Here is a 15,128-nt window from a genome sequence, read left to right on the forward strand (position 1 = left end):
GTGTTGATGTTGACTGGACTGGAAAACAGACCTTGAAATTGAAATCTTATTATCCCTATCACGAGGAGTTGTTCAAAGCTGTGAGTCATCTAGAGCAATCTTTTTAATGTTTCTGATGGTGGAGTTTTTGTTTTTGATTTTGCAGATCTGAAGGCAATAAACTAGTTTAGTTTCTTGTTGGAAAATGTGCAGGATTAGAAATCGGGGTGGATTCTTCAGAATTTGCTTCTTTAAAAGGCCTCGAATCAAGCAAATGACTCCTCATAAAGCAATGGCCTTGGATTAGTACACCTTCTAAGAGTATATGAGGCATCTTCTTTCTAGGATCTGAGCAGACTGCCTCCATAGCCAACTAGCTCTTGGTAAGTAGGGACTGAGTTTAAGACCCAAACTTTGGTGTTTATGACCAGCTACTATTGAAATTTAAAGTTTTGTAATTGTGACCATTTATTTTAAAAACTTGCAACTAAATCAATTGAAAATAGTAAAATACCAGAAGTAAGAGCCTTTACATCGTGTAAAAGTGAGAGAGACACATTAAGGGGACCTAAAAGAGCTGGTTGTGGGTTGGGAATGATTCTCTGGGCACAAGACCTGTGGTAGACAGCTGTAAGGCTGGCCCGGCCACAAGGACTATATGCAAATCCTGTTAGAGGGGTTGTGCCAGGGACAGGACCGGAAACAAAAAGGGTGAATTGGTGCAGAGGCACAGCACACAATGCTGCTGAAATTTGGAGCGACGGTACAGGCCATAGGGTAGTCTTGGGAGGATGCAGTAATATAGACCCAAGCTATGCCTCTTAAAGCCACAGCACAGACTCTTGCCCTTGGTTCCTAGTCAGCAAAGTACTTAAACATATGTATAATTTAAAGCATGCCCATAGTTCCATTGTCCTTTGAAACTTTGCAGAGGCCACCAATTTATTAAACATGGAGCACTAAAGGGCAGACTAAAATTTAGCCTCAGCGAAGAGATGAGTCTTACTACCCTATTACCAGTTCCCTTAGCTCTCCATCCCCCAGCATCTTGCATGCTTCTCTGATCTCTTTTTGATTCTCACATAGTTTTCAGTGTATTACTGTTGGAAAACACTTTGCTAGGATACATCATTTTCATTCTAGAAATCAAATTCAATAGACTATTTGGCCCACCAGGCTTTAGATTTCTTGACCATTTACAAAAATATGTATAATTAAATTTAGAGCCCACCTTACATCTTCAGCTTCTGTTGTCAGGTTGCTTTTCACTCATCTCTTTCTTATCCTTTTTTCCCTTTCATCCTTGTTTGTTTCTCTTTCATTTCCCCTTTGATTTTTTTCTGTTCTCTTAATTTTCACCCATCTTCTGCTCACATTCTTTTCCATTTCAAATCTTCAGGTACAAACAACATATGCTTTCACCCACTCTGCTCCTTGAGCCCACTTCTTCAGCTGAGTCAAACATCATTCACATGATGCCTGCTCCTGTTCTTCTGTACTATTTACTCTGAATACTAGATACAGTATCTTAATGAGATAAACTGAGATGGAATTAAAGCATATGGCTGGAAGAAACAGTGTGAAAAATATGGTCATGAAATCATTAGTCTGAAAATTACTTTAATTGCATTATTCATATCATTATATCATCATAAGAACATAAGAACAGCTATACTGGGTCAGACCAAAGGTCCCTCTAGCCCAGTATCCTGTCTGCCGACAGTGGCCAATGCCAGTTGCCCCAGAGGGAGTGAACAGAACAGGGAATCATCAAGTGATCCCTCTCCTGTCACCCATTCCCAGCCTCTCACAGAGGCTAGGGACACCATTTCTACCCATCCTGGCTAATAGGCATTGAAGAACCTAACCTGCATGCATTTATTTAGTTCTTTCTTGAACCCTGTTAAAGTCCTGGTCTTCACAATCTCCTCTGGCAAGAAGTTCCCAGGCTGACCATGTGCTGTGTGAAGAAAAAATTCCTTCTGTTTATTTTAAACTTGCTACCTATTAATTTCATTTGGTGACCCCTAGTTTTTATGTTATGGGAACAAATAAATAACTTTTCCTTATTCACTTTTTCCAATATGATCATTTGCCTTGAGAATAACTTCTCCTCCGCATATACTTCCCTTACACTTTTCAGGGAGTAAAGTACACAGATTAATGGAAGCATGCTGTCCTATCAATTTAGCATGTCTTCATCAAACCCTCTAAATCAAAGCTGCTGCATCGATTGCAGCAGCACTGACTTAGTTCTGTAGTGAACACGTGTCCTAACTATGAATGATCCTGCCCAGACTGTGCAGGTCACATATCTATATCCTTCTGTTTTGCTTACTCTCATATTATATGTATTTGTGATATTTACACGTGCATGGGTATAATGTAACACACACAAATACATGAAAGTGCTGTTCATAGGTATTACATCCAACTAAGCCTGTAACTCTGTGGTCACCAGTTTGTTGCAAGTGGACTCAGTTGCTGAGGCCAACATGTTTCCAAGCCAGTTGGGCAGAGTCTAGTCACTGTTTTTAGCTCAGCAGAGCTCAACACTCCTGGGCTCCTTGTCTGATGTCTCAGGGTATGGGAGCTGGACAATGGTGCCGCCAGGCTCTGAAACCACTCTCAGAAACATCCCTATAACCTCTCCCCCCAAATTCACTTACACATGCTCCCGTGTAAGTGATCCACCTTAGTTGAGGATTCTTGGGCCTCACTCATTTAATCAAAGACAACACAGCAGAAAAACACAGAACACAGATTTAGCAAAGAAATTTCTTAATTGCAGGAACTTTATTCTTCAAGTCACTCAAGAGTTTCAGAACTTTAAAATAAAAAAATGACCTAAAACACACCATCCCTTCTGTGAATTTGTGGTTTATCAGTGTTTCAGGTTGGAAGAAGTTCTCCCTGCCCTCTCTTCCTGTATGTTGTCATGAGTAGCGATGGTTAGCTCCCCTGGCACAGAGCAGAACCAGCTCCATCTCCGTACCATGTGCTCAAATAGGGAAGATCCATGTCGACGTACACCCTGGTGTAGACAGAGCTAGGTTAATGGGGGGTTGATTACCTATGCCTACTGTCCTACCAAATTCATGGCCAAAAAAATGCATTGTGGACTATGAAATCTGGTTTCCCCTATGAAATCTGATTATTGGGGGGGAGGGAGGGACACAATATTGCCACTTAGACTTCTATGCTGCTTTCAGAGCTGGGCACCCAGCTCAGAAGGCAGCTCCACTGCCACCAGCAGTGCAGTAGTAAGGATGGTATAGTATGGTATTGCCAACCTTACTTTTCTGCTGCTGGTGGCAGTGGCTCTGCCTTCAGAGCGAAGCTCCTGGCCAGCAGCCACCAGTCTCCAGTGCCCCAACTCTGAAGGCTATATCGCAGTAAGTCTGGCAATACCACAGTCTTCCGACAATGACCTTGCAACACCCTCCTGTGACCCTCTTTTGCATCAGGACTCCATTGGTTTTAAGATTTAACTATGAGAAACTGTGAAATTCGAGATTTCGAAAATGAAGTGTCCGTGAAATTTACCAAAATAGGCGGTCAATTTGGTAGGGCCACACCTATGATGATGGGAAAAGCCCTCCCATTGGTGTTGCTAAGTATCTTCACTGAAGCACTACAGAGGTGCAGCAGTAGAATTTTAAGTGAAGACAAGCCTTTCAACGAAGGGTTAAATTCCTTTGTCTAGAAGGGTCCAGAACCTATTCCACCTCCCGGAAATACCTTCTTCTGCCTTCCTAATAACAGAGCCTGCTCCACATCTGGGGAAACTGGTGTTGGCTGACCAGCTGCTCCAAGGGAGGATGGGGGGAGGGTAGGACTCAATCTCATCACTCTGAAGCAAAATGCAGGACAATGTAGCACTTTAAAGACTAACAAGATGGTTTATTAGATGATGAGCTTTCGTGGGCCAGACCCACTTCCTCAGATCAAAAGATCTCAGGAAGTGGGTCTGGCCCACGAAAGCTCATCATCTAATAAACCATCTTGTTAGTCTTTAAAGTGCTACATTGTCCTGCATTTTGCTTCAGCTACCCCAGACTAACACGGCTACATCTCTATCACTATTCTTATCACTCTGAGGTCTTCAGGCAAATGCCTGATTCCCTCCCCCCAGAATCCACCACACCTCAGGTCTTCTTTTGGGCAAGCCCAAACTAGTGCCACCTCAGCACATTATCTTCAATTCATATTTCATGATTTAATAGAGTTCTACCCCCCACTCTGTCATAATAGTAGAGAAAAAAAAAGGTTCCCATGTGCTATAGAAAGCTTTTGTACTGTTTATGCACTATTTACATCCCTTTCTTAATACTGAAAGTAATTTTCTGCAACCTATTTTTATGGTACATGAGGATGTCCATAAAATTTAAATAAGTATTTAAAATTGTTTGTATTTAACACAATTTAATACAGTAATAAATATTGAAATTAATATTGCACACATGGTGGTTCACCTTTATTATAATCCCTCACATTTACTTTTGATCCTGAGTGAAGCCAAGAGCATGCCACTGGTGTGTTTTCCTATTTGTCTCACCTACATAATGTAGGGAATTAATACAGAAAAATGTCATATTCTGAAAGCAGCAATCACGTAATGTATATAATCTTGGCGGGGGGGGGGGAGGGGTTCTACTTATGTCTGGCAGGGGGTATTCCTCTAGTATTTTTTTTCCAGTACAAAATCCTATTAAATGTTAGTGGCAGGGGAAGAAAGGAAAGAATTATTTCAAAGATTCTTTCAATAACAGCAGCTGCTAAATTGCATTGTTCTGTATCATTCACATCTGTTTCATTCCACCCTTCTTTATTCTAGACCTTTGTTTCCTTTCCCCCTCTTTCATTCTGTCCTTCTTGATTCTGTTTCTGCCCACCAGTTCTTCTGTTGCATACTCTTGCCCTTTGGCTTCTGTGACTCTCTTCTCTTTTTTTCCTTTCTCTTCTGTCCTTCTCACTTTTCTCTATTTCCCCCCACCCCTCCGCCAGCCTTGTCATAAGAAACTAAATCACTGAAAATAATTAAGAAAAAGGAGACAAATTACTCCCAAAGTGCATCAGAAGCTGCCCAGAAAGGTTCTCTTTCCTTTTAAAAACTAAATTGTTCAATGAATGTGAGGGACATTTTCACTTACATTTATCTGAGATGGATATTACTAGTATCACTGGAGTTCTGCTTTTATCTGAGAAGGTCTCATGGCCATGTGACTAGAAACAGAATAAAAAAGCATTGGAACATTTAGGTCAAAAAGGCATTTGTAAAAGGTTAAAATACAACTTATATAAGCTTGCAGAGAAAAGTCTTGCATTTGGTTTGAAGAAAGTAATTCCAGTGGGCAAAAATAATCTAATACTGCGACATAAGGTACTGGTTACTTAGTTACTCTTTCAACCTGCAGAGCAATAGCTTTTTATTATAAAGCTCAAAGCCAGCCATTATATTGACCATGAGAAGACTGTGATCTCAAATAATACTTATTCTCCTTCTATCGTATCAGTATTTTAAATAGTAACTGATACAGTGTAAGATGATACACAAGTTGGGCTAATTAAAAAAAACTATTAATTTATTACATTTCAGTCCCCTTCCCAAACAGTTACCAACTTCCAGCTAATAAAAACTTAAAATAAAAAAATACCCTCTCACCCCAAGTACACAATAAAGATAATTAACAGGTATTTGTTGCTTAGTTGCTAATGTGATCACACACGTTGGATTTGACCAGATTTGAACAAAATTAGATGTTTCCTTTTAATAGCTACATAGTATATGCTTAGTCATGTTACTACAACAAGTATTTAAATACATTGGGACCCTTACTTTGCACTTACAAAAAAGATATGCCCTTCAGAGAGCAGGAACTCTGAATGTCTACACTTGCAGCCTATTTCGAAATAGGGCTGCAAATGTAGGCATTCGGAATTGCAAATCAAGCCCGGAATAACTTCCCGCATCTACACAAGGCAGTGAAATGGGCATTCGAAATAAAGCCCTATTTCAAACTGCCTGTTATTTCTCCTGCAATGAGGTTTAACAGGTAGTTCAAAATAGGGTTTATTTCAAATGCCCATTTCACTGCCGCATGTAGATGCAGGCAGTTATTCCAGGCTTGTACATTTCAAAAATGGCACCTGGCCGGGAAGATGCAAATCAAGATATTTAAATCCCAGGCTTGATTTGCAATTCCAAATGCCTACATTTGCAGCCCTATTCTAAAGTAGGCTGCAAGTGTAGACATACCCTGAGATGAAAGGTTAATGCACACAAGACTCAGATGGGCTCAGATTTGCACTTAGACAATACAGGCTGAATCTCTCTAGTCCGGCACTCTCTGGTCCGGTAACATCCCTTGTCCGGAATGATTTTAATTTGCCAGATGTCCACTTATCATGGTTGTGGCCAAGTTTCCCACAGTCCTATAAGGTTTGTTTATAACCAGTCCTGGCTCTCAGCATTCTGTGCTGTGATTTAGCTCTAATTTACCTCTAAAGGTATGTTGAGACTGTAGCTCTATTTGGGGATACCAGGAGTATCCTGAAATAGCAACGCTGCATCTTTAAACACTCCCACTATTTCCCAAAATAGTGGGTGCACTATTCTGGCATCCCTGTAACTCTCGTTCCACGAGGGTTAAGGGATTTGTTGGAATAGTGCCTTATTTTGAAATTTGGTGCTGTCTACAAAGTGCCAAATTTAAAAATAAGCTCTTTCGACCTAGACTCGGAATAAGCTACACAATTTGCATTATTCCAACAGAAAGGTACTGTCTAGACACATCCTAAGTGTCTTCTAAGAGACCAGTAAGCAGTGGAAGGGTTGGTAATGCTGCTAGACAATATTGACCTCTCATGGTTCAGCAAATTCTCTGGTTAAGCACTGGTCAGGACCTAAGTGTGTTGGAGAGGTTCAACTTGTACAGCAATAAAAAAACAGAGCCATGTCTACATTTGATCTGAAGCCAGTGAATCCGCATTCTCTAGGAATTATAAGTCTGAAAAATAGGAGCACAAATGAGGTCTTATCCTACTAGGGAAAACGTACATGTGCTAGCATGAAAAAAGGAAAATTGTTTGATTCTTGTTCTCAATTTCTCCATATTTTCTTCAACTCCTATTGGCTACGTCTAGACTGGCGTGATTTTCCGGAAATGCTTTTAACGGAAAAGTTTTCCATTAAAAGCACTTTTTGTGGAAAAGCGTCTGTGGCCAATCTAGACGCGCTTTTCTGCAAAAAAGCCCCGATGGCCATTTTCGCGATTGGGGCTTTTTTGCGGAAAACAAATCTCAGCTGTCTATACTGGCCCTTTCGCGCAAAAGTTTTGCCCGAACAGGAGTAGCATAGTATTTCCACAAAAAGCACTGATTTCTTACAGTAGGAAGTCAGTGCTTTTGCGGAAATTCAAGCGGCCAGTGTAGACAGCTGGCAAGTTTTTCCGGAAAAGCGGCTGATTTTCCGGAAAAACTGGCCAGTCTAGACACAGCCATTGTGTATAACTTGAAAACACTTAAAGAAATGTATCACACAAGGAGAAAAGTAGAAGCAGCTATGTTCTGGTCCAGATGTGAACTATTCCCCAAATTCTGGAGGTGCTTGGATCAGGGAACTTTTAGTTCAGATCCACCACTATTTTGAAAGGAAGATTTTTATTTTACATTACCTGGGATCTGATTATGACCCACAAATCATAGAATCATAGAATACTAGGACTGGAAGAGACCTCGAAGGTCATCGAGTCCAGTCCCCGATATAGGTTGCCTTACACTTTCCAGTTTTAAAACCCTTCCAGCTATAATCTGAAGAGTTCTAATATCTCCATGGCTGGCAGGAGAACCTTGAAATTTGGCAAGAGGGTAGTTCTGGAGTCAGGGAAGTGACTTTTGAACAGGCAAAATTCAGATGTTTCTTGACTTGCACGTAGCTTGATTTTGAAATTAGAGTAGCATTCTTTTAATGTCTCTTTTTCTGTAATGCAATATAATTTATAAATAGACTAGAGTTTGTGGTGGCAACATAGTGTTTCTTTAGGATAGCATCTGCTACTCTTTGGAAATAACACACCTTCAGTTTATGGCTTCAGACAATAGCTGTTTAGGATTTTAACACGAGACAATAATTTTCCACATTAACCCTGAACTCAATGAACAAAACAGAATTGTTTCAGTTGCCACTGTGATTCATCTCTCTGAGACCTGTAAGAATTTGGCCCCTTGATTCTAGTTTGGAAAGGCTGAATGTATCTTAATATGCTGATTCTGGTGTTGTCCTGACACATGTGTAACCCTCATTAATGCTGATGTGAGTTATACTTGCTTATCAAAGGGAAAACAAAAGACCTACCACACTGCAGCCTTTCTGTGCACAGAATTCCCATTTACTTTAATAGGAGTACACAATGAATGGCTGCAGGATCAGCCTCAAGCTTGAAAAGCAAGATAATATTTAATTATTTGCTTCCTTGTTTTTATTTGGTATTGTATTGGTGTTTGATATTTTATTTAATAATCACTCTTCTTTCACTGGAGTAAATGTTTCAGACTGAGAAGAACCAATGTTAGCACTATGAGTTTTAGGGAATACATTTTATCTATCAAAATTCTTAATTTATACTTAATAAAATAACTTAACAATTGTTATAAAATTAATTATTAAATAATAAAATGTGGCAGGAGAGTTAATAGCATTCATAACCACAATAAATTGCAAGTTATCATTCCAAATGTCTTTGGCAAAGCAGTGGAACAGCTGAACTCTTACAAGTGTTGTTATTTATAACTTGTTAAAAATTTTCACTGCATGCAAATACTATAGTTCTTCAACAAGCACATTTCAATTCTTGTCTTCTCTTGTGCAACACTTCTTTGCTTACTCAGGACAACACTATTTAAATAAGTTCCCATTATTGTCAGTTGAAAGACTTCTTTGAGAGAAATATTTGGGTTCCTTCACTGGGTATCTGCTGTTGGTACTAACACAATCAAAGGGGGGGAACTGACTGCACGAAACACATTTAACTTTCACGCCTTTTCATCCTCCTGCACAAGTGAACAGCAGGCAGTGCAGATTTCCTCTTCTAACCCTAAAAAAAAGCAATAATATAAATAAGGACAACAAAATCGTAAATAGGATGATGATTGAGTTTACATTCAGAATTCAGTTCAAAAGTGTTTAACCTGCCTTCACTATTGCCATTTTGCTTCTGAAAAGCTAAGTACAGTAAAACTCCATTAGTCCGGCATCCAATGCTCCGGGACTCCTGATGGTCCGGCACCATCAGGAACCCGGAAGTGCTGGGGCAGCCGGACAGGCTTCCCCCATTCAGCTGCTGCTGAAACTGACCAGCAGCTGAATCGGGGAAGCCGGGAGCAGAGCAGCTGGGGTGCTGCCGGGTTGGTCTCGTAGCGCTGCCCCTCGGGGCTGCGGGACCAACCCGGTAGCTCCCCAGCTGCTCTTGGGGACGCCTGAGGCAGAGCAACTGGGGTCCTTCCGGGTTGGTCCCGCAGCGCCGAGGGGCAGCGCTATGGGACCAACCCGGCAGCAACCCAGCTGCTTTGCCCAAGGCGTCGGGATTCAGCCGCTGCTGAAACTGACCAGCAGCGTCAGTTTCACCAGCAGGCTGAATCCGATCCCCTGGGGCAGAGCAGCTGGGGTGCTGAGGGGTTGGTCTGGTAGCGCCGCCCCTCGGCGCTGCGGGACCAACCCGGCAGGACCCAAGCTGCTCTGCCCCAGGGGTCCCCAAGACAGCCACTGCTGAAACAGATCAGTGGCTGATTCCAGGAAGCCCCGGGCAGAGAAGCTCTGCCCCAGGCTTCCTGGAATCAGCCACTGATCTGTTTCAACCGCGGTTGAATCGAGGACCCCTGGGGCAGAGCAGCTGGGGTCCTGCCGGGTTGGTCCTGCAGCGCCATCCTTTGGCGCTGCGGGACCAACCCGGCAGCACTCCAGCTGCTCTGCCCCAGGCGTCCCCAAGACCAGCTGGGGTGCTGCCGGGTTGGTCCCACAGCCCCGAGGGGCAGCGCTACGGGACCAACCAGGCAGTACCCCAGCTGCTCTGTCCCAGGCATCCCCAAGAGCAGCTGGAGTGCTGCTGGGTTGGTGCCGTAGCGCCACCCCTCGGTACTGCGGGACCAACCCAGCAGCACCCCAGCTGCTCTATTGCAGGCATCCCTGATTCAGCTGCTGCTGAAACTGACCAGCAGCGGCTGAATCAGGGAGGCCTGGGGCAGAGCCGGACTATCGTAAGGGGGGGCTATGAGGGGTCTGGGGTGGCATCCCCTCCCACCCTACTCCAGACCCCTCATAGCCCCCCTTCTGATAGTCCGTCATATCTGATAATCCGGCACCCCCTGGGTCCTAAAGGTGCCGTATTATCAGAAGTTTACTGTACTTCCAAATGCAATGATCTCTTTTTGACAAAACAGCACCTGACAGAAATAGCATAATTTGAGATAACCCCATGGTTTACCTCTTTAATCTCTAAATGTATCCCCTCTCAACTTCATCAACCTTCTACAATAAAATATAAAGTCAGAGAAGAAGGTGGGATTAAAGGTTATACTGACATCTGTGCTTCCTGCATTACCTCTTTCATGGGCTTTGCATCACTGATGTGTTCTGCTTGCTCTGAGTTGTTTTAGATTAGATGGTGGCATAGTGCCTTTACAATGGCATGAATTACTCTTTAAAGCAGTGTTCATAGAAATATCAGTGTTTTCATGAAAGATAGGAACAAAATAGAATAATAGAATAATAGAATACTAGGACTGGAAGGGGCCTTGAGAGAAAGTGCACTTCCTTTACTGGTCAAATATAACAGCGAGAAAAAAACAAAAAACCCAACTACCCTAAATGACATGTCATACATCCTATGAAATTATTGCATCGAACCATCTGGAGAAATAGGTCTAACAGGGGTGTTGGCAACATGAATATAACATCTCTGGAGAGCTGTTAGCCATAAAGAGATGGAAGTAACTTCCATTCCATTTGCCAGAGAGAAAGAGAAAGTAGATGCATATTTACTTCTTGTAGTTCCTAAAATTCTAATTCACCTGCAGCTGGTATTTTTTTGGGAAAAAAATATCTTATGCCAGGGTACATACATATACGGTGCTAGCTGAAAGCCAGAAGGAAAAAACATCTTTAGAAGTGGACAAACCCTAGAGAAGTCCATTAGCTGAGGACTAACTAATGACACTAAGGCTGTGTCTAGACTGGCAAGTTTTTCTGCAAAACCAGCTGCTTTTGTGGAAAATCTTGCCAGCTGTCTACACTGGCCGCTTGAATTTCCACAAGAACACTGACTTCCTACTATCTGAAATCAGTGCTTCTTGCGGAAATACTATGCTGCTCCCGTTCGGGCAAAAGGGCCAGCGTAGACAGCTCAGATTTGTTTGCGCAAAAAAGTCCCGATCACGTAAATGGCGATCGAGGCTTTTTTTTGGAAAAGCGCGTCTAGATTGGCATGGACGCTTTTGCGGAAAAGCGTCCGTGCTATCTAGACGCTCTTTTGAGCAAATGATTTTAACAGAAAACGTTTCCATTAAAAGCATTTGCAGAAAATCATGCCAGTCTAGACGTAGCCTAAGTGTGGCTGCTTAATTGTCTACTACAGTTACACATTTTAAATTGAAAGAACCTCAGACACAGAAATATTTTTCTCCTGGCTGTGAAAGGAAACACTGTCTGAAAGTGATGGAAACTACTACAAAGGTAATATCACTGTGTGGCAGGAACACAAAGATACTTAGACAGGGAGTTTTTTTCAACACCTCTGGGTGTGACCAATTAAGGGAAGTGTCCAGCCCTTAAAAAGTAGCAGAGAACTCCTCCCTAGATATAGGGCTTCTCTACTTGGGTATATAGGCCACCACATCTATTGCAGTATAATTGTGCTACTATAACAGCACCCTGTGTTGGAATAAAATATAAAAGGGTAAATACTCTACTTTGGAATTTTGAGAACTTATCTTAGGGTACATCTAAACTATGTTTTTTTTTAAGAGGATATGCAAATTCTGTGGGAATTTGCATATCTTCTGTTAAAGTAGTTTGGACGTGTTTTTTTTTCCCAGGAAAAAACCGGTTAAACCTCATTTTTTAAGGAAGAGCATTTTTTATTTCGAAAACAAGGTTTTTTTCCGGAAAAAACCTGCATCCAGACTACTTTCACTTTTGAAAGATCCTCTTTTGAAAGTGAGATGGGAAGAAGATAAGCAAATTCCCGCAGAATTTACATATCCTCTTTCAAAAAAAGAACGCAGTCTAGACATAGCCTTATAATGTTAATTTCCCAAATTTTTATTCTTTTTGATCTTAGTGCTTGAAATAGTTGGAAGTAGAATCACTAGTAAGCAGAAGGGGGATGGGGGAAACTAAGTTCAACTAAGTACAGAGGGTTGAACAATGTAGAGCTGTGGTAAAAAGAACTTACATTTGCTGTGACAGTGGATGGAGACCCAAGAAGGGGATGAAAAGAGGGGAGTGACATGATCATATCAACAGGCAAGGTTATGATATTAGGACCTGCATTTTGTATGGGCAGAACGCATCAAGCTTCTTTGGGACTGGTTCATGTGCTTTGGCCCCACTTACACCCAGCTCTCAGATGTGGCTCCAAATAGCTGTTTACATGCTACAGCGGCTCACCCTGGGAAACTGCCACGTGAGCCAAAGTGAGCCAAGTGGCAAGTGAGCCAAACAATCTGAGAGTAGCTGATGGGTCTTTTGCCCTTGGTGACAGAGAAACTGCCTTTTTCCAACATGTAAAGACTGTTCTTGTGGACTGGGTGAAGGAAATCAATTTGTGATTCCACAGCCATGAAGGCAGTTCAGCAATGTACTGTGGGGCATAGAGAGCATGACAAAGCACAGAAGATATCTTGGTTACCCACTACAGCTAAGGAAATCCCCAATTACAACAATTCTTTGTGCAGCTGGAATCTGGCTTCCACATCCAAGAGAGGTGGGACTTCAGTGACTTTCTCACTTACATATGTCCCCATTATTCTTGCAAGCCTCATCTCATTAACATCTTATCAAATCTCACCATCATTATCATCATATCATTAATTCAAGTCCCGTGGTGATGGGGGTGTGGCAAAGTAACAGGTGGAGATGGCCACTGGTGGTCGGTCATAGCTACAATTCTGCACAGAGCTGGCATTGGGACTAATGGCCAATCATTCCTGATCCTCAGGTAGTGGAGAAATTTTGGCAGCATCCTATGTGACTGAACATCCATTTTTAGAATTGCTCTTTTTAAATGAAAGGGCTAGAAAAGGTGCCCTAAATATTGCCTGCCCCAAAATATCTGGCCAGATGATACTACATCAGTTGCCTGCCTCAACTGGCAGATCATACTACATCAGTTGAATAACAATAAAGAAGAACATAAGAACATATAACAGTCATGCTCAGTCAGACCAAAGGACTGATCCTCACTTATTGGACAAAGACAATGCACAAAACACTTACCCAGGAACTATCCCCGCAACAAACTCTGTACACATATATAAGCAAAACCATCAGAGAACCTAACCACATAATCCACGCCATCAGGGGCTCATCCACCTGCATATCCCCTAATGTGATATATGCCATCAAGTGCCAGCAATGCCCCTCTGCTATGTATACTGGCCAAACTGGAGAGTCTCTGTGGCAAAGGATGAATGGACACAAATCAGACATCAGAAATGGTAACACACATAAACCTGTAGGGGAACACTTTAACCTCCTTGAACATTCAGTAATGGATTTGAAAGTAGCCATCCTTCTACAAAGGAATTTCAAAGACTGGTTACAAAGGGAGACAGCTGAACTGGAATTCATTTGCAAATTCAACACCATCAATATACGATCTAATAAGGATCTCAACTAGTAACACATTACAAAGGCAATTTCCCTTCTCTTGATATTCACAACTCCATATCAAATGCTGTGAATAACCTACTTCCTCTCTGACTTGATTAGCTCCATTAACACAAGCATCTTCTTCCTTATCTATACTCCTGCTTCTGGGTATGTCTACACTACAGAGTTAGTTCGAACTAACAGATGTTAGTTCGAACTAACTTTCATAGGCACTACACTAGCTCTCCGCTAGTTCGAACTTAATTCGAACTAGCGGAGCGCTTAGTTCGAACTAGGTAATCCTCATTTTACGAGGATTAAGCCTAGTTCGAACTAGCTAGTTCGAATTAGGGGGTGTGTAGCCCCTTAATTCGAACTAGTGGGAGGCTAGCCCACCCCAGGTTTCCCTGGTGGCCACTCTGGCCAACACCAGGGAAACTCTATTGCCCCCCTCCCGGCCCCGGACCCCTTAAAGGGGCACGGGCTGACTACGGTGCCCGTGCCAGGTGCAAGCCTGCCAGCACCCAGCCAGCAGACCCTGCACCTGGCACGGCTCGAGCCAGCCACCCGATGCCCCCCAGCCCTCCCCCTCTTCCTGGGACCAGGCTGGCGGCTCCCGGAAGCTTGCCCGGGACCACAAGAGGCGGGCACCTGCCTGGGCTAGTGCGGACATCGTGGACCTCGACCACGACCTCCGTACTAGGCACAGGAAAGTGGCCGTCTAGGGCAGGAGAGCTGCCAGCCTGGCCACCCAGGAGCAGGTGTGCATGAAAATCAAGGGGGTCCACTGAGACCCCGGACCCTGAGCCCTGAGCTTACAATGGCCGTACTGGGTCAGACCAAAGGTCCATCTAGCCCAGTAGCCTGTCTGCCGACAGCGGCCAACCCTAGGGACCTTGGAGGGGATGGACCGAAGACAGTGACCAAGCCATTTGTCTTGTGCCATCCCTCTCCAGCCTTCCACAAACCTTGGGCAGGGACACCACTCCTACCCCCTGGCTAATAGCACTCCATGGACCCAACCTCCATGACTTGATCTAGAACTGCCTTTAAACTCTGTTCCAGTTCTAGCCTTCACAGCCTCCTGCAGCAAGGAGTTCCACAGGTTGACTCTTTGCTTTGTGAAGAACAACTTTCTCTTACTAGCTTGAAGCCTGCTACCCATTCCTTTCCTTTGGTGTCCTCTAGTCCTTCTTTATAGGAACTACTGAAGAACTTTTCTGTATGCACCCTCTCCACCCAACTCCTGCTTTTAGAGACCTCTATCCTGTCCCCCCTCCGT

The 15,128-nt window shown here is 43.0% G+C and overlaps 1 long non-coding RNA gene across 3 annotated transcripts in view; it reads right to left on the minus strand.

Annotated features, from left to right (window-relative positions):
• Positions 1-2,258: 2,258 nt before the first annotated feature.
• The window catches only part of LOC106733061 (uncharacterized), a 29,889-nt gene continuing 17,019 nt past the window's right edge, over positions 2,259-15,128 (minus strand). The window contains exons 2-4 of one of the 3 annotated variants that reach the window (XR_012901549.1): positions 8,969-9,074; positions 5,133-5,205; positions 2,259-3,013 (exon numbers count right to left, since the gene is read on the minus strand). This is a non-coding gene — a long non-coding RNA (uncharacterized LOC106733061). Of the gene's footprint in view, positions 3,014-5,132; positions 5,206-8,752; positions 9,075-15,128 lie in introns of all 3 variants that reach the window. The other 2 variants (XR_012901548.1, XR_012901547.1) reach the window with 2 other exon arrangements.

Source organism: Pelodiscus sinensis, chromosome 2 (assembly GCF_049634645.1).
Source record: "Pelodiscus sinensis isolate JC-2024 chromosome 2, ASM4963464v1, whole genome shotgun sequence".
NCBI classification, from domain to species: Eukaryota; Metazoa; Chordata; order Testudines; family Trionychidae; genus Pelodiscus; species Pelodiscus sinensis.